Genomic DNA, 19,936 nt, shown 5'->3' with positions numbered 1-19,936 from the left:
CGGAAGAAGAGAAACCCACACAAGCTGTTATTTGGGAAGCTATTGCTCCAGGCTTAATTTAAAACAATTCAGCACAATTGTAAGTCAACCATGAAACACCTTCTCACGTGGCACCGTTATTATTATTATTATTTTTTTGTAAAAGAGTACAAAGGGGACGGAGATCAGGTGAATCCGATCAGGTGAACGGTTTTTTATTCAGTTTGGCTAAACAAGCCAAGTTTCCAAGCTTCTATTTCCAAGCAGACACATTATTGTCTCATTGTGTTAGCTCCACAGCCTTTACAAAAATAACGAGTCTTCGCGAGTTGACAGTCCCTGGGAGTTGTGTGGGATGGTAGCAGTGACAAACCATCTCCTCTTGCGCATATTACAATCTGGTGTTTTCACATGAGCTGAGCCAAAACTACCTTGTTGAGAATGACATGTTAGAACTGAAGAATGAATCCCTTTTGTTACTTCTGGTAAAAATAAAACCTTGCTTGTTTTCGACTTTGCCTACACAAAGTCTAAAGAACTTAAGCTTTCGTACTCAGACAGAACTGCTTGGATTGTATACCATTGTCAAATAATCTTACTCCATAAAGACTTAGCTGACGTAGAAGAGTACAGAGATGATCTTACTCAAAGTAGACAAGAGTCCTTAGGTTGACTGTTAATAGAAAGAAAAGAGCCATTTAACTAAAAGAGGAGGTGTGAGAAGCAGAGTCAAAATAATCCCACCTGGATTCTATTTGGTGTAAGAGTGGGCAGTGGAAAAAGCTGGCAGGCTTTCCAGACTCTCTGTTTATACTCCACAACAGTCAACGATACACCTGCAGTAAAACACTTGATTGTGTTAAGATTAGAAGGTAGTGATAATGGTGATGAGTCTACTTGTTCTGCCTTCTCCGTCACTCTTCTCAATGTCCACCATGTCTTTATGTAAACTTCTTGTCAAAGAATTAATGACTGGCAGAGACATGGTAACAAGGTCAGCCAATGAATAGGCATAGCAACTAAGTCAGCCAATGAGGACTGTTTGGAAACTGAAATTGGAAGGAGCCTGGGTGTGGCTCTGTAGCTCTGGGTCTGTGCAAAAGCTGCAAACTAGTCTGCTCTCTGAATTGAAACCGAAACTCATCTCTGCTGTTCTCTCCTCTGGTTGTGTTTGCTTGTCATCTCTACCATATTGGAAGAATCTGCTGTTGGTATTGTATGTGTTATTATGTATATAAAGAGAAGTTAATGAATCCTGCTGAATCAGTTATCTGTGTGTGCTTTCTGGATGTGATTTCTGCAACAAACTCTGACACTTCTGCAGTCAGAAACTTTTTCTTCTGGTTTCAGTGATTGTCGACCTCGATATGAACTTGTCCTGCAATTAAGATCAGACAGAGATTTGTAGAAATGCTCAAGAACTTCATGGAGAAGAACATCAGTTCCTTTGACACTCCCAGGCCAAGGAGTGCTGCACTGCCAGAACTGTGTTTGATACTTTTCATCTCCCAGGGGAGAATCAAGTCCTTAGCAATAGCACTTAGACTTATATCATCATCATCATCATCATCTTAGCCATTGTCTATCCACGGCAGGATGAAAGCCTCTTCTGCATGTTTCCAACCCGTACGGTCTTTCTTTTGCCAACTGGCCCCGCAATACTTGCCGATGTCGTTGATCCATCTTGTTTTAGATTTCTTTCATGGATGCTTTTTATCAAGTGGGATCAGGGGTGAAATCTAGCAGGTTCTGACAGGTTCTGGAGAACCAGTAGTGGAAATTTTGTGTAGTTTGGAGAACCGGCAAATACCACCTCTGGCTGGCCCCAGAATGGGGTGGGAATGGAGATTTTGCAGTATCCTTCCCCTGGAGTGGGTGGGAATAGAGATTTTACAGTATCCTTCCCTTGCGATGCCCACCAAGCCACACCCACCAAGCCACATCACGCCCACCGAGCCACACCCACAGAACTGGTAGTAAAAAAATGAATTCCACCACTGAGTGGGATTAATTCTATGACTGTGTTGGTAGACTTAGACTTAGAATAACTGTATTGTCACTTTAAATGTGCTCTAATTGGCACACATTAAAATGAAATTTTGTTGCATACAGCTCTCAAAGGGTCACCACCTCCAATATACACTATATGAACATGACAAATAAGTAAGTAAGTAAGTAATTATGCATATATCCACATACCCACATATATTATATGACACAAAGAAAAACACAGTCTGGTTCAGGTTATACATGTACATAGCGAGAAAAACGAATTTTGCAAGTTTACTAGACGGATGGCATAGGGAACAAAGCTGTTACAGAATCTAGTAGTCCTGCTAGAAATACTTGGAAACCTCCTCTTAGAAGGGAGCAACAGAAACAGACCATAAAGTGGGTGTGTGGGATCTCTAACAATGCTTTGAGCTCTAAGCACTTAGTGCTTATAAGCGTTATCTTGATTAATGGGAAGTGAGCTTCCTATAATCTTCTCGGCTGTCCTCACCACTCTCTGTAGGGACTTTCTATCTGAGGTACTACTACCAGATGGTCCACCTGCCATCAGTTCTTCTCGCTATATGATTTTATAACTCTTTCTACAACTTTTCAAATTTGGACCTCTACTGGACTGTCCTCACTGAGATGCTCCCACAGCTGCTGATCTTTTTCTACCAGCTATTCTGTTCAACAGGTCCATCCTTGAACCTTACTTGCTTCTGAGGAATCTCTACCTGCGGGTTCTGTTTATTCCTGGATACACTCCAGGCCACACCATACAAAAACAATTTCAAGAGCGTTCAACAATATCCTCTCCTGTTGAAGTTACGGTAACTCTTCTGCCCTTTTATATGTTTTCACTTGCAAGGCAGAGGTAGCTATATCGAGATGTTTAAGTTGAGCACAAAGCTTCTTTGTATCTAGGTAACAATGAAACTGCTTTGGGCACGCAGGGAAAAAAATAATAATAACCTCAGCACCTTTAGGACAATTTATCCCATCCCATCCTACCCCATCCCTTCCTTATCATAAAGCTTGATTTATCTCTAAGCGATTTATCTTCTATTTGGTTCAAGCCTTCTACTTGAATGTCTTCAATGGTTTGCTTTGTCTTCTCTCCTTTGTAGTTTGGGATTCTTCTTCACTTTCTTGGAAGGCCGATTCTTCTTTTGAGCTGCAAGCCTTTATTTTCTCTAGGCTTATTTCCCCCCTTGAACAAATGCAGGAGAATTTGCAAATAACCTTCAACCTGCTCCAACAGTTCTTTTCCCATCAGCAATGGTCTCTGGGCTTCAGCACTTTCCCCTGCCACAGGTTGGATATAAATTGAGATGGTAATAACAGCAACAACTGCCATTCAGGTAAGCTTCCTGCACAACGTGAAGGAGGTCAGGTTCCCCAAACTGCTAAGGAAATGTGTAAAAATAGAGTGGTTTTATACTGAAACCTTCCACCTTTGAAGTTATGGAAAATATTAGTTGATGACTATAGAAGGGAGAAAGGACGCTGTGGCTCAGTGGCTAAGATGCTGAGCTTGTCGATTGAAAGGTCGGCAGTTCAGCGGTTCAAATCCCTAGTGCCATGTAATGGGGTGAGCTCCCGTTACTTGTCCCAGCTTTTGCCAACCTAGCAGTTTTTGAAAGCACGTAAAAAATGCAGGTAGAAAAATAGGGACCACCTTTGGTGGGAAGGTAACAGCATTCCATGCACCTTTGGCATTTAGTCATGTCGGCCACATGACCATGGAGACGTCTTTGGACAGTGCTGGTTCTTCGGCTTTGAAACGGAGATGAGCACCGCCCCCTAGAGTCGGGAACGACTAGCACATATATGTGAGGAGAACCTTTACCTTCACCTATAGAAGGGAGAAAGCATAATGAAGCATTCCCCAGTTGGGCCAATTCTTAAATATGATTCTCATTATATGGGATATAAGAATCACCAAATAGGTCTTACACAATTTCCAGTCTCAAGGTTACTTCAGATGACCAATAGCCAAAAGTATAAAGCAGAATGAACTGTCAAGAGAAACAGTGCTTTGCAAGTATGTGCCTATTTTAATTATTTCACCAAAGTTATCTTCTGAAAATGGAACCCAAAGACTAATCTGGTCCTACCTAAGGGGGAAAAATCCCTTGATTAGCACCTATGTTGATACTTCTCATTTCTCTCCCAAAGGTGCTTTTTTCAAGAGGCAACTGAACTTTCTGGTTTTTATTTGAAGAAGTTTCCCTTCTCATCCAAGAAGCTTCTTCAGCTCTGCCTGGATGGTGGGGATTTAGATTTTTTAGATTTTATTATATTTTACTGCTTACTATTTTATTATATTTTTATACCTCATGGGAAGGATGAGTTGACCAGGCTCAAGGTTGACTCAGCCTTCCATCCTTCCGAGGTGGGTCAAATGAGGACCCAGATTGTTGGGGGCAAGATGCTAACTTGTAGACATGGTGGCGTAGTGGTTAGAGTGCAATACTGCAGGCCACTTCTGCTGCTTGCCGGCTGCCTGCAATGTGGCAGTTCGAATCTCACCAGGCTCAAGGTTGACTCATCCTTCCATCTTTCTGAGGTGGGTTAAATGAGGACCCAGATTGTTTGGGGCAAGATGCTGACTCCGTAAACCACTTAGAGAGGGCTGTAAAGCACTGCAAAGCGGTATATAAATCTAAGTTCTATTGGTATTGCTACAACGGCACTGAAAAATGTGACTTATGACCATTTTTCACAGTTACAACCTTTGCAGCATCCCCATGATCATGTAATCAAAATCCAGATGCTTGGAATCTGACTCATACTTATGATGGTTGCAGTGTCCCTGGGATCAGCTGGGACTCGATCAGCTGCAACTCGATCAGCTGTGACTCGGGAGGCAGCAAATAGATCAGGCCAGTCAGAGGTGGTATTTGCCGGGTTTTTTTTTTTATTATTATTATTTTTTATATGACGCCCTTCTCCGGAGACTCAGGGCGGCTTACAATGCATTAAGCAATAGCCTTCATACTTTTGTATATTTTATACAAAGTCAGCTTATTGCCCCCACAAATTGGGTCCCCGGAGAACCGGGTTCTCCGAACTACTCAAAATTTCTGCTACCAGTTCACCAGAACTGGTCATAACTGGCTGAATACTACCTCTGGTTCGCAGTGAAATTCTGTCTTGGAGAAAGAGACAATACAGGCTTTTACCCTTCTTTTCCTGAAAGACACCAGTACCAATGTTAAAACTCAGTACTTGAGTTTTAAAAAAAAGTAGATAGCAAGCACGAAGCCTTGCAACCTAGCCTTGGCAATAAATCAGATATCCTGACATTTCAAGACTTGGCAAGAAACTCTCAGCCCTGGTACAGCTAGATTAAAGTCTTTATTGCAAGGAAAAATGAAGCCAGACTAAAAAGAGGAAGGTCTACACTTTCAGTGAGAAAACGTAAACTTTACTGTGATACCCTCCAGGGTTGAACTTGAGGCTTCTTCTTTCCAACTTCTCCAAATTTCCAAGACTTGTGGCATCATTTAGGATGGTCTTGAAGCCCGTGGATATTGTACATTGATCTTTTGCTCTTTTAACCCAATTTTTCATTTAAGCATTTGACTGAGTTGTAGAATTTTTTTATTTTTTTATTTGATTTATATGCCACCCTTCTCTGGAGATTCAGGGCGGCTTACAATGCGTTAAGCAATAGCCTTCATACTTTTGTATATTTATACAAAGTCAGCTTATTGCCCCCACAATCTGGGTCCTCATTTTACCTACCTTAGAAAGGATGGAAGGCTGAGTCAACCTTGAGCCTGGTGAGATTTGAATTTACAGTAATTGCAGAATAAAATAAGATACACAATACAAAAGAAAACAGGAGAACAACGGGAACAGGAGAACAACGGGAAGGAAGGGGGAGAGAAGAAAAGAGAGGAAGGATTAAGAGAAAGAAAAAGAAGCATTGACTTCCGACTCTCTCTGCTGCAGTAAAATAAAGCATTGACATCAAATTGGATAACTGTTTGTCTGAAGTTGTATAGGGTTTCCTGCAGGGGTGGGCTTCAAATATTTTAACAAAGGGTTCTCTGCCTGGTTGCTGGGTAGGTGTGGCCATGGTGGGTGTGGCCTAGTCAGCCTCCTGCACCATGGCAGGGGCGGGGCATTTTTGGCCTCCCCAGGCTCGGAAGGCTTTCCTCGAGTCTCTGGGAGGGTGAAAACAGCCTCCCCAGGCTCTAGAGGCCCTCTGGAGGTTGGAAATGGGCTCGTTTCCAGCCTTCCCAAACTTCCGGTAGGCCCGTTTTTTGCCCTCCCCAAGTCTTCGCATGTGCCCTGCACTTACCTGCATCCAAAATGGGCCATGTGGGGCCTCCTGGTAGGGGCGGGGCAGGGTGGGGAGGGCCAGCCAGGAGTGGGATTTGGGGGTTCTCCAAACTGCACAGAATCTTAGCTAGAGATTCTCCCAAACCCCTATGAACCCCCAGCAGCCCACCCCTGACTTCTTCAAAATATTGCAGATATTTAGACGTATCATCCAGCACTCTCTGGAATGGTATCTCTTCTCGTCTGCAGAAAGGGATCCCAGTTCAAAGCATAAGGAAAGCTTGAGAACCTCATTTTTAACCTTGCACATACATAAGCTTTGTATGTGCAGAGAGCTCTGATGGAGTCTTTCTCATTCAACATCTCTGGGTGGCAGGATTCCAGAACGTCTGGGATTGAATGTTAGCGTTCCAAGTAATGCACCCATTGAAAACAGAACTCCGAGGCAGGTAGATTCCTCAAAGAACAATTGATTGGATGCATCATATTAGCACAACTCTGAAACCTAACTAAAAAGTGAAAATTCCCCTCCCCAGGCATCAGTCACATTCTCCAATAGAGGTGCCGGCTGCTTGCGCAGTTACTCTACTCCTCCTTTCCCCCGCCACCTGTTGAAATGTCCTTGGTTCCCACAAGAAAACTTTTTGTTTTGACTACAAAAACTATTTCCCCCCCTCCCTTTCTTGTGCAGCCCTGGAATCATAAAAATGGCTTCAGCCAGGTTCGCTTCAGGGGTGACATGGAACATTTGAAATACCCCAATGCTAACCTTTTGCAAAGCAAAGCGTTTTGCTTCCTCGGTGATTCAAAATGCAAGCTGCGCTCTAGCTGTTAAAATGCAAAGCCCTCCTCACGTCACCACAGAAAGTGAAGCTGGTGTTCTAGAAATTGCTGCTTGCGACCACAATAATAATTTAGATGCATGCATTTATATACAGAGGCTTTACTCCCAGAAGCAGTTTGAACAAGGTCACACAACTTTCTTGGCAAGATTTTTTCTTTTTTTCTTTTTGGAAGTGACTTGCCATTGCCTTCTGTCCGGGTTGAGAAAGAGTGATTAGCGCACAGTTGATATTTGGGTGGAGAAGTTGGACGATGGGGTTCTTGGTGCTCTCAGTCAAATAGCACTGTTGATGTTATGTAGCTAGGTTGGTAATGAAAGATTTGTCCCCCCCCCCAAAAAAAGGCCCAAACTCAGAAAGCACCAAGATCCCCCACAACTCAACCTTGAGTTACATGGCATGGCATTGGACCTGGGTACCTTCGAGACCGTCTTCTGCCACCAGTAGCCTCCTACCGGCCAGTCCACTCCCACAGAGAGGGTCTCCTCAGGGTGCCGTCGGCCAAATTATGTCGGCTGGCGACACCCAGGGGGAGGGCCTTCTCTGTGGGAGCCCCTGTCCTTTGGAATGAACTGCCCCCAGAAATGCGTAAGATCTCCGACCTCCGTGTATTTCACTGTGCTCTCAAAACCTTGTTGTTCCGTCAGGCCGGGCTATCAATGTAAAGATTTTAATTGGTTTTAAATGTGGGGTTTTAAATTTGGGGGTTTTATAATTGAGCCAATTATTTAATAATTTTAATTATTTTTAAATTTTGTTTGTCTTTGTGCTTTTAATCAGGTTGTACACCACCCTGAGTCCTTTGGGCGATATAGAAATAAAATTATTATTATTATTATTATTATTATTATTATTATTATTATTATTATTATTATTATTATTATTATTATTATTATTATTATTATTATTATTATGTGAGAACTTCCTTCATTTGGAAGTCCCTGGCTCTTGAATTGTTCAGATTGTTGATGTGCTGTGAATATTTATTTATTTATTTATTAATCATTTTTTTTTTATTATTATTATTATTATTATTATTATTATTATTATTATTATTATTATTATTATTATTTAGTTTGATTTATATGCCGCCCTTCTCCGGAGACTCAGGGCAACTTACAATGCTTTTAAGCAATAGCCTTCATACTTTTGTATATACCTGTTTAGTAGGGCTTTTGCCCCCCCCTCCCCAAGCAGTGTTCTATTTTATACAAAATCAGCTTTATTGCCCTCACAATCCGGGTCCTCATTTTACCTACCTCGGAAGGATGGAAGGCTGAGTCAACCTTGAGCCTGGTGAGAATTGAACTCGCAGTAATTGCAGGCAGCTGGCAGCTAAATACTACTTTAACAGTAGTTTAGTCAACTGCGCCACCAGGTTCTTTATTTTGTCAAGCATGTATTAGATAACAGATATAAGTATAAACATGATTATGAATACAGGATAAGGATATGAATAAATGGGGACATTAGGACAGGGGCAGTAGGCACATTGGTGCTCTTATGCACGCCCCTTACAGACCTCTTAGGAATGGGGTGAGGTCAACAGTAGACAGTTTAAGGTTAAAGTTTTGGGGGTTTGGGGATGAAATCACAGAGTCAGGTAGTGCATTCCAGGCATTGACCACTCTGTTGTTGAAGTTGTATTTTCTGCAATTGAGTTTGGAGCAGTTACCTTAAGTTTTTATCTATTATGTGCTCGTGTATCGTTGTGGTTGAAGCTGAAGTAGTCATTGACAGGTAGGATATTGTAGCAGATAATTTTATGTGCTATGCTTAGGTCGGACCGAAGGCGGCATAGTTCTAAGTTGTCTAGGCCCAAAATTTCAAACCTGATGGCATAAGGTATTTTGTTGCGAGCGGAGGAGTGGAGGACTCTTCTTGTGAAATATCTCTGGACTCTCTCAATTGTATTAATGTCTGATATGCAGTGCGGGTTCCAGACAGATGAGCTGTATTGGAGAATTGGTCTAGCAAATGTTTTGTATGCTCTAGTTAGCAGTACAAATTTAATGCAAACCTTCTGTAAGAGGGAAAGTGAAGAAGGAGGGATGGGTTTCAAATGATTGCTCCTGCAGAGTTGGAAATGTTTAATTGGTTGGGAGCAGGAAGGAATGGCTTTTGTGTGCGTGGACATGGCAAAAAAACCTCATTCTTCTCCTGTGTGGATTGCTTACAAATTTGGGGGACATATAGCCCTCAAGAAGGAAGAGTGGTGCGGTGGCCTAGAGGTGGAGCTCTCACCTCAAAATCAGGAGGCTGTGAGTTTGATCCTAGGTAGGGGCAGATATTTCTCTCTCTGGGCACAATGAGAATATATCGGCTGAACAAAGCTCCACATTTTTTTTTTAATTTGATTTATATGCCGCCCTTCTCCGAAGACTCAGGGCGGCTTACAATGTGCTCAGCAATAGCCTTCATCCTTTTGTATATTTTATACAAAGTCAGCTTATTGCCCCCACAAAATGGGTCCTCAATTTATCTACCTTAGAAAGGATGGAAGGCTGAGTCAACCTTGAGCCTTGGCGAGATTCGAACCCTGCAGTAATTGCAGGCAGCTGGTCTTAATAAGCTTAATAACAGGGTGCCTTAAACCCCTGTACTACCAAGGCTCCTTGGTAGTACAGGAAGAGCATCTGGCCATTAAACACTCTGCTAGCTCCATTCAGTTGCCCAGACTCCACCCCGCAAGGGATTATGGGGGTCATTAAATGGTGAGGGAAGGGAAGAATTAGCAGGAGCAGATAGTTGGTTGTATTTTCTTAGACTTTCACAGAACCTCTTGAAATCCTTGCCGAACCACATGGAGCCCAGTTTGAAGAAACCCACCTAAAACCTAAAATACTGCTTCTGTTTCTTTTGGGGACGTCTGTTGACTTTAAGATATCAGTGTCCATTTAAAAATGCAGAGAGTCTTCAAATAGCTTCCTTCCCAGCTTAACGTTGTCTCTCCCCCCCTCACAGTTGGGCAAAATTTTTTAAAAAAGCATTAAACTGGCAACCGACTATTCTATTGATTTTCTAAAAACGTCTATTGCTGTACATAAGGCCCAGAGGCATTCTTGAAAACCCACATTATTCTGGAAACCGGTGCTTTTGCATAGGCTATTTAATTGTTTTTAATTAAAGGAATCTAAAAATAAAGTCAGACGAGGCTGGAGCTCGTCAAGTATCGAGGGAGTTCCAGTTCAAGGTACATTATTTTAAACTCTTCATTAAAATGGTATTCATATTGTTTACCATTACGTACGCATCAAGCTAAACCTAACTGAACCACTTCATTCTTTACTATAGAGAATGGAAAACTGAGTTGTTGTCAAATACAATTTTAATTATCCTTAACCAGCCATGGAGATGGTTGGAAGTCTAATTAAGCAGCAGCTGAAGATTTCAGCACTCCTACTTTTCAAGGGATGTCCTTCAGACTGGGAGAAAGACAGAGAACTACAAAGATTGGGTTACTTACCCAAATAAAATATTCTTGTTGAGGGAAATGAATAATAAGTTACTTTTTTATAAAAGTGTTTAATGTATTAAAAAGCTATGATGTTCTTACTGTTGGAAACTGACCACAAATTGTAATTAGTGGAGACAATGTGTTATGACTTGCTAAAAGCTCCCTTAGAGACAGGAACCTACGCCTTGGGCAAGACCATTATCAGTTAAAAGTAAACATGATAAGATAGTTGTTGTTAGGCAGGAAATGTCAAGATGACCCTTTAAAGCGTAAAACAACTTGAAGAATGACTTGGGAGAATAAAGGGGAGCTGGGAGGGATTCTGGGCATGGCGTGCATTGTATAGGATAGTGCTAGCGAACGTATGGTACATGTGCCAGAGCCCTCTCTGTGGGCATGTGCGCCATTCCCAGCTGCTCTTCTGGTTTCCAGTGCACACATGCGCGCCAGCCAGCTGCTCTTCACGGGTGTCGGAGCACCAGAAAATGGTCTGAAAAAGGCCCCAAAAATGGCCAAAAAACAGGCTGGTGTCAGCGTTCCAAACTATGATTTCCCAAGCGCTGACATGAATGAGTAGGAAAGAGCCTGTCAGAAATAGTAGATTGACTTTTCACCCAGTTCTTTCCCCCTGGCAGATAAGGTCACCTAGGTGATGAGGGGAGGGGGGGGGGGAATTCCTGTGACTTGTAGTAACTGAAATGAAAGATGGACTTGGAAGGTGGCCAATGAGACACTGAGATTTGAGGAATGGAAAGGGAGGGGTTTGGGATCGGAGGATCAGTTTCGGCTGCAAATGAGTTCAGGAATGGATTGTTATTCTTCAATAAATAAGAGATTTCATCAAAGACTTTGTGTTTGAGAATGAAATTTATTTGAGATAACATCGGAACCTGACAGCTGGTTTTTGGGGCCATTTTCCGGGCCTTTTTCAGGCCATTTTTGGGCTGTTTTCAGGGTGTTCGGGGGCCATTTTGGGCTCAACAAAAGGCCTGAAAACAGCCTGAAAAACGGCCTGAAAGCCGGGAAAACAGCCTGAAAAATGGCCCGAAAATGGCCTGGAAATGGCCTGGAAACTGGCCTGAAAATGGCCTTGAAAACACCCTAAAAACAGCCAAAAACGGCCAAAAAAACAGGCATGTGCACACTGGCCAGCTGGTTTTTGGGTTTCTGGCACTCCAGCGCGCAGATATGCACATGCGTTCTGGTTCGGGCACTTGGTGCCGAAAAGGTTTGCCATCCCTGGGATAGGAGTATAAAATATGTAGCTTGAAAATGGCTTTTTGCGCTCTTTGAACTCAATCCCTTTGGGAAGGGTCTAAGAGGCCGCGCTCGCAACCGCTTTTTATTTTTCTTCATTTTATCTCCAATAAACCTTTGATTTTGTGAACCAGACCTGTTTATGAATTGGGAGGATTAAAATATTTGGGTCTTATATCTCACATTCTGATCAAAGATCAGCCTGGAAAAATATTTCTAAACTGGGTTTCTGGGAAAAGAAGTGTCAAGGAATTTTAGGTTGATGCATGGAAGCAGAAAGCCTGAAATCTCACTTTATTTCTTATCTATTGCTTCTGTTTGCTCTCCAAGAGTAGAAAAGAGAACATTGAATAAATGCACACAAAACATCCTCTTAGTGCAGTTCTATGCTTAAATGCTATAAGCCAGGGGTGTCAAACTCGATTTCATTGAGGGCCGCCTCAGGGTTGTGTTTGACCTCGTGAGACTGGAGTGGGTGTGGCCGGGGTGGGCATGGCCAGGGTGGGCGTGGCCAGCTCGACATCTTTTATGTCGGCGGGCACCTGTGGTGGCCAAGTGATAAGGCAGGACTTCCCTCAGACCCTCCCTCCCTCTCATTATAATTTCTTTCTTTCTTTCTTTCTTTCTTTCTTTCTTTCTTTCTTTCTTTCTTTCTTTCTTTCTTTCTTTCTTTCTTTCTTTCTTTTTTTCTTTCTTTCTTTCTTTCTTCTTTCTTTTTATTTGATTTATATGCCGCCCTTCTCCGGAGACTCAGGGCGGCTTACAGTGCATTAAGCAATAGCCTTCATACTTTTGTATATTTATACAAAGTCAGCTTATTGCCCCCACAAACTGGGTCCTCATTTAACCTACCTTAGAAAGGATGGAAGGCTGAGTCAACCTTGAGCCTTGGAGAGATTCGAACCAGCAGTAAATTGCAGGCAGCTGTGTTAATAACAGGGTGCTTTAAACCACTGTAGTACCAAGGCTCGCTCTTTCTTTCTTTCTTTCTTTCTTTCTTTCTTTCTTTCTTTCTTTCTTTCTTTCTTTCTTCCTTCCTTCCTTCCTTCCTTCCTTCCTTCCTTCCTTCCTTCCTTCCTTCCTTCCTTCCTTCCTTCCTTCCTTCCTTCCCTCTTCCTTCTCCTCTCTTCTTCCTTCCCCTCTTTCCTTCTTTTTCCTTCCTTGCTCTCTTCCCGTCTTCCCTTCTTTTTCTTTTTTGTCTTTCCTCTTTCCCTTTCTCCTCTCCTGTCCCTTCTTGGATGCTCAAATGCAAAAGGGGAAACATTTCTCTTTTTGTTTTTGTTTTCAGTTTGTTTTGCTAGCCTTCTGCCCGCTAAAACGGGGCTCTGGGAGGCCACTGCCAGAAGGCTGCAGGAGGCTATTGCGGCCAAAAACAGAGCCTGGGAAGCCATGTGCGACCCTCCCAAGTGCCATTTTCGCTGGCAGAGGCACTACAGGCTGGTCCTTTGCTGTTTCCAGGGCGGTCCCACAGGCCAGATCTAAGCACCCTGCAGGCTGGATAAAACCCCTGGGCCTTAAGTTTGACACCCCTGCTATAAGCAGACTGGAAGAGATTATATTTTGGGGATGTTTTCCATCATTAGACTGATTTTATCCTGTTTTCCTATCTGTCTGCACATTTGTTTGCATTCACATAACATTTGGTTTACATTTCTTCTGCGTATTATCACTACTACTAGTACTACGATATTCTGAGACCACTTTATTCCCAGCTTTATAAATCTGTTTGCACATTTAATTAAAATGTTTCTGCATACTGCTTTCTCTCAATGTGCACTTTTCGTGCGTGCATTGTTTCAGCTGAAAACTTCTCTAGAAAGCTCTGAAAGGAGAGAAATTGCAGTGTCAAATCCACAGCATTTGAACATCGTAGCGCTAAGCTGTGCTAAGGTTTAAAGGTAGATTGGGGTCACCGATTCGGCCTGAAAGCCTTTCCCTCTCCCCAATTATACAGCTGTTGCATAGCGGCGAAACGTCTTTTACGCATGTTCAGAAACATCTGCTTCTCCTTTCAGCCTCCATTTTAAAATTCAGTGCAGAGCTGACAACGACTCTGAACCACATTTCAGTGAAAAAGGGTAGAAATTCTTGAAGAAGTTTGGAAAAGATTGAAAGTTGGCAAGGGGGGGGGGAGCTGTTAAGTGGGTAGAATTGATGGCTGTTGTTTAGACTTCAGATCACTTGAAGGTCATTTGATTCTTGGTAGCCTGTCCTGCTGGACTTTGAAGGAGCAGGATAGAAAGAGCATTCATACTTTTGAGGATTTGTGTGGGAGAAAAAGACTTGAAAACACCATGGATAGCCAATAAGACAAAACAAACGGATTATAAAACAAATCAATCCAATGTTCTCACCGGACTCAAATTATCATATTTTAGACACATTATCTGAAGATCTAGCTTCTTGAATACATCCATAATCAGTGGTGGGATGCTGCCGGTTTAACAACCGGTTTGGTGATTGCGCACTCACATGCGCACTTGCGCACCTAATGCGCACATGCAGAGTTTTACAAATACTAACCTTCTCTGTTACCACTTAGGAGTAACACAGCCGAGACGCAGCAATCCGCTCTTCCGCGCCAATCAGTTGAGAAGGTAAAGGTAAGTAAAGCGCAGGGGCGTTTGGACGGGCCGACCTGATCGTTGGAGTGAACCGGTTCGCTCCCAGCTGATCGTCGGAGATACCGGTTCACCCGAATTGGTCTGAACCGGTAGAATACCACCCCTGTCCATAATGGGAAATATGGAAGGGAAGAAAAGAAAAGATGACAACAGCAGCAAGGAGGATGAACAGTAGTATTGGTTGCATCATTGGAAGGTGTGACGGGCCAGATTGGGGATAGTTCATCCTGGAGAAGTTCTATCTATATCACAGGTGTCAAACTTGTGGCGTCACATTGCTGTCACGTGACGTTTCGTGACGTTTTCCCCATTCGCGGAGTTGGGTGGGCGTGGCCTGCTCCTGACGCATCTGGCCCATGGGCCGCCAGTTTGACACCCCTGATTTATATGGTTGTTAACAATTGACATAAATTTGATGGCATGCAATCTATCAGTATTAAAAACTAGGTGTCAGGTTTTCAGGCCGTCTTCAAATAAATTGCATCTCAAAGTCTTTTTTGAAACAAACTTCCATTTTATTTAGCATGGCAACTTTTACACTGACTCCATGCAGCCAGCACTGAGGTGCTGATCCAAAATCCCTCCTCTTCCTTCCCCCACTCCTCTGTATTCATTGGCCATCTTCCCAATCATTCATCCCTAATCTACTGCTCCAACTCAAAGAATTTCCCCCCTCCCATCCATCTCCTAGGGGACATTATCTCCAGCTAAAATAAGTAGGTGAAAGGCAACCGTCCCGTTGCAGACACTTGCATTCTCCTTCTCATGTCAGCACTAGGATAAATGCATCTTGACGTGCTGACACTAGGGTTGACTAAATGAAACCATACTGCTTTATTTGAGAGAGAAGCTTATTAAAACCACAAGGACAAATATTCCAATTTTGATTAATTGCAGTGTCCATCTTTTTTAGCCTTGGAAGAATACACACACACACAAACACACATATATACACATACATACATACACAAATTCTCTAGGCCAGGGGATTGTGGGCAGTCATAAATAAGCATGCAGAATTTGCAGAAATTAATGGACATTTTCGCTTTTGGCCTGATTAATGTGTATCATTACTATCGCTTATCTAGGAATTTGTGCTGATCAGGTTTTTTAATATAGTTTGGAATTTAAATATAATGGTCATGTCTCTTATGCATATTGCCCAGGAAATAGATATACATTCTAGGTAGATATAATCAGGGGTCTACAAATGAATGCAAAGATAAAGTTGAGGAAGATATGCAAACATTATTAGCAAGTGATAAAAGAGAATGTAAATGACAACAAAGTATTAGGAAAGAAGAGATTGTGAGAAAGAGAGTCAAAATAACTCCGTCTTCATTCTGTGTGGTATAAGAAGGGGCATGGGGAAACTGGCAGATTTTCAAGGTTCTGTTATAATATGACAGAAATAACAACTCCACTTATAAATCCATAATAATACTGTCAGGGTTCCAAGTAATAGATCCATACCAAGCAAAACTCTGAGGCAGATGAATTCCTCAAAGAATAGCTTTATTGGAAATATCATATTGGCACATACAGTATCTGGTGAAAACCAACTCTGAAGGTTCCTGCGGTTTTCACCTAATTAAAAGTGAAAGTCCCCGCCCCATCCCAAAGTCACATGGCCCAATCAAGGCAGCGTCTGCTGGTCTGGTGACATCACTCCTCCTTCCTCCGGCCAGGTGTGAGAACGTCCTTGGTTCCCAAGAGAAAGTATCTCTAATCCCCCCTCCCTATCCCTCAGCTCCAGTGTGGCAGCACTGAAGCTCCAAGATGGCTTCAGCCAGGCAAGCTTCAGGGTTGACAAATACAACAATAACTCCAATAAAGTCCTAGTAATTCGCACAGTGTCTGTTTCCTGAACTGACTTGTGTTGAACAGCTGTGTAGAATTTTGATTCAGTTTGAAACCATCATCATCGTCGTCGTCATCATCGTCATTTTAGCTATTGTCTATCCACTGCAGGATGAAGGCCTCTCGTGCGTGTTTCCAACCTAGACGGCCCAAGCTTTCTTTTGCCAATTGGGCCAGCAATTCTTGCTGACATCATCAGTCCATCTTGTTTTAAGTCTCTTTCATGGACTCTTTTTTTTTTATCAAGCGGGATCCATTCTCTGACTGCCTTGGTCATAGTTTAAAACCAGTTCAGTTAAATCACGTGACTACGTTGTGTCACGTTGACGTCATGTGAAGTTTCGTGATGTTTTTTTCCCTTCACGGAGCTGGGGTGGGCATGGCTTGCGCGTGACACATCCAGCCTGTGAGCCGCCAGTTTGATACCCCTGAGTTAAATCATTGAACTGAATTAATCATGTTGAAATAATGATTTTTCTTCTTCCGTTCAGTTACCTGAATTGACTTGATTGGGTATTTTGGAACCTCCAAATTTCACTGAATAAGTTTCAGTTTGTTGCTGGAAGTCAATTTAATGTTTTTTAAATTGTTTTTAAATTTTATATGTTGTGTTTTTACCATGGCTGTTCACCGCCCTGAGTCCTGTTGGAGAAGGGCGGTATACAAATTAAATAAAAATAAATAAATAAATAAATAAATAAATAAATAAATAAATAAATAAATAAATAAATAAATAAAATATACCCTTAGATAATATTTACATTGACCAGTACTTCCTAGTCAGTAGTGAGTTTCAAATCCCGGCGCTACAGGTTCGCTTTTGGTAGCACGCAGGAACACATGTTTGCTTTGCGAGTGTGCGGTGCTTCTGTTCATGCGCAGAAACTTTGCGCATGCACAGAGCATTTTTGATGACATCTGGGCAGGTGGCCAAAGCCTCCCGCCGCCATCGCTACCATTTTGTCCGAACCGGGGCAAACCGGGAGCAACCCACCATTGTTCTTAGTGAAAGGATGACGATCACTCCCTTAGTAACTTTTATTACTGAACCACATTCTTTGTGGAATCCACTGTTTGTGCTGCGTGGCTTCATAGCATCACTAGCATTGATGCAACTTCTTCTTTTTTTAAATTCAGTTGAGCAGTAAGAAAATGTCTAAAGTAGTACAGCAAAGCTATTATAGTTTTTTTTTTCCTTTTAAATGGCTGAAGCTACCTGAGAATAACTGTAGGGGATGATTGTCAGAGATAAAGTATGTAACAACAAATGTATACTTCAGTGATAATGTCATTTCTTATGTCAATGAAAATCTTCTACTTGAGTTCCGGTTAATAACAGCCGTTATTCTCTGTCTTCTTCTCTTATTTTCACGGGTGATATTTTTGCTGCAGGGGACTTTGCCAAGAACTACAGACATTGTAGATATGTAATATTCTGCTGAATTCCAGTATGAGGTGGTCGTATCAGGAGTTTCTAATATGATAAAAGCTGCACTGTACACAAAGATTGCCAAATGTGGGAAGAATGATAAATGTAGGAAGTAAAATGTGTGTGAAAATGCTTAGTGGATGGTTCAACAACAAGCAGAAAATAAAGCACAGATGATGATGTCTCCTCGCTTTCTTGATGTATTTATAGGGAAATGGAAAATGAATGTTGATGGTGACATGAAATATGTGTGGGTTGGGGACTTCAATAACAAAATTGAAGGGCCCTTGGAGGTCTTGTAGTCCAACCCCCTGCTTAAAGCAGGAGACCCTATACCATTCCGGACAAGGGGCTGTCCTGCCTCTTCTTAAAAGCCTCCAGTGATGAAGCACCCACAACTTCTGAAGGCAAGCTGTTTTCACTGGTTAAATGTTCCCATTGATAGGAAAATTTATCCTTAGTTCTAGGTTGCTTCTTTCCTTGGTTCTGTCCCCCTTCCTCACACAGGCAAACGTAATACCAAGTACGCCTGCCAATATTTTATTAGGTAAACAGATTAGAATTCTTGACAGACCAAGATTTTGGCAGCAAACTGCCGAATGCCTGCCAAGACCGTTTTCATTCCCATAAAGCAGAAGAGGACTTATCTTCAGTCCATTCTAGGAGCAACAAATTATCCACGAGACAAGAGTTTAGTCAATGTTCAGTCCAAAATATATCCAAGCCGAATTTCAGAGATCACGATGTGATTTTCAGGATTTAACTTTGTCCGTCACAAAGCCTGAAGAGCAATCCCACCCACTTTTATTCCTGGTGGGGCATGGCTCCGTGACTCAGCTCAATCTTTGGCCCTCCCACGCCTCTTCCATTGCTGTGCACACTTCTCCCTCTGATGCTGCCTGGGATCAAGCCAGGATTCATCATCCTCGCTCCCTATCAATTGGTGCTCCGATATGCCTTCCTCCTGGCACATCTCAGGCTGTTCTTCCTGGCCTTCGGATGGAACCTGAGGCATTGCCAGAAAGGAGGGTCCTGGAGAGGGAGGCCTTGTCAGTTCCTCCCCATCACCTTCTGAGTCCTCTTCCTCTATTAGGACAGGCTCAGGAGTCGGGGTCACAACAGTCAGTTTCCATCCATTGTTTCTTGTCTTGCCTTCTGGTGTTTTGGAGTAGGGGTTGATCCAGGGGTGGGTTCTACTTACCTTTACTACCAATTCGCAACAGGGTTGCGCATGCACAGATCGCTTCTGGTGACAACAGGGTCAGCGGACGGAGCCTCCCGCCAGTTTTACTACTGGTTCTATAGAACCGGTTTGAACTGGGGGCAGTCCATCACTGGGTTGATCCCCTCTTCTTTGTGGCAGCATCTCAAATATTGGAACACTGTTATCAGTCTTTCTTTTCACTAGACATACCCAATTTGTCTTTCATATGTGTTGTCTTGTTGATGGAGAACCTGAACGATTCACAGTGTATATTAGACAGATTGTATGATCCAACCCAAAATATAGATCTGTAAATTAAGATACTTCACTTTTTAAATTTCTTTGGCTTCCTATTCCTTATCCCCTTTCTATACTTTTAATCTGAACTCCGCATCTTGAAAGGGAATAGCATTATGGATGGATGGATGGATGGATGGATGGATGGATGGATGGATGGATGGATACATAGAGATAGACATGCATATGTCTGCGCACACACATTTATTTGACAAATTCCTTACTGGAAGTGTAAAACACTGAAAGCAAAACAATCTTAAAAGAAGCAAGTGGTTTTTAGACTGTCAGTGTTCTGAATTTAGCAAAAGCATTTCCTGATTAATCTAAGGCTTACATTCTGAAGCAAGATATTTTCACAACAGTAATTGTAAGACATTAAATATCTCTCTCTGAAGATTAGCTAGGACATGTTTAGCTGCCTTTAACTTCAGACTGCTCTTTGCCACAGTATCTTCCTGCTTCGTTATATCCCCCCTTCGTTATAATGAGAGTTATAATTCCATTAAGTTAAAATAAGATTAAATTCTATTACATGTTATTGTTCTCTGATTTAGGGAGAGACAAAAGTTGATGTATCAGTAATTTACACAGTGTAGGATGAAAGGCAAAGGTTCAGGAAAAAATAAGAATTAGAAACAGACATAGTCAGTGATGGGAGATTAGCTATAAGCTTCCGTCCAAATGATGAACACAATATCT

Source organism: Pituophis catenifer, unplaced genomic scaffold, assembly GCF_029215685.1.
Source record: "Pituophis catenifer annectens isolate HBS135680 unplaced genomic scaffold, rPitCat1.0.hap2 SCAF_4, whole genome shotgun sequence".
Taxonomy (NCBI): Eukaryota; Metazoa; Chordata; class Lepidosauria; order Squamata; family Colubridae; genus Pituophis; species Pituophis catenifer.
The sequence above is the reverse complement of the archived record's forward strand: the minus strand, read 5'-3'. Positions refer to the sequence as shown.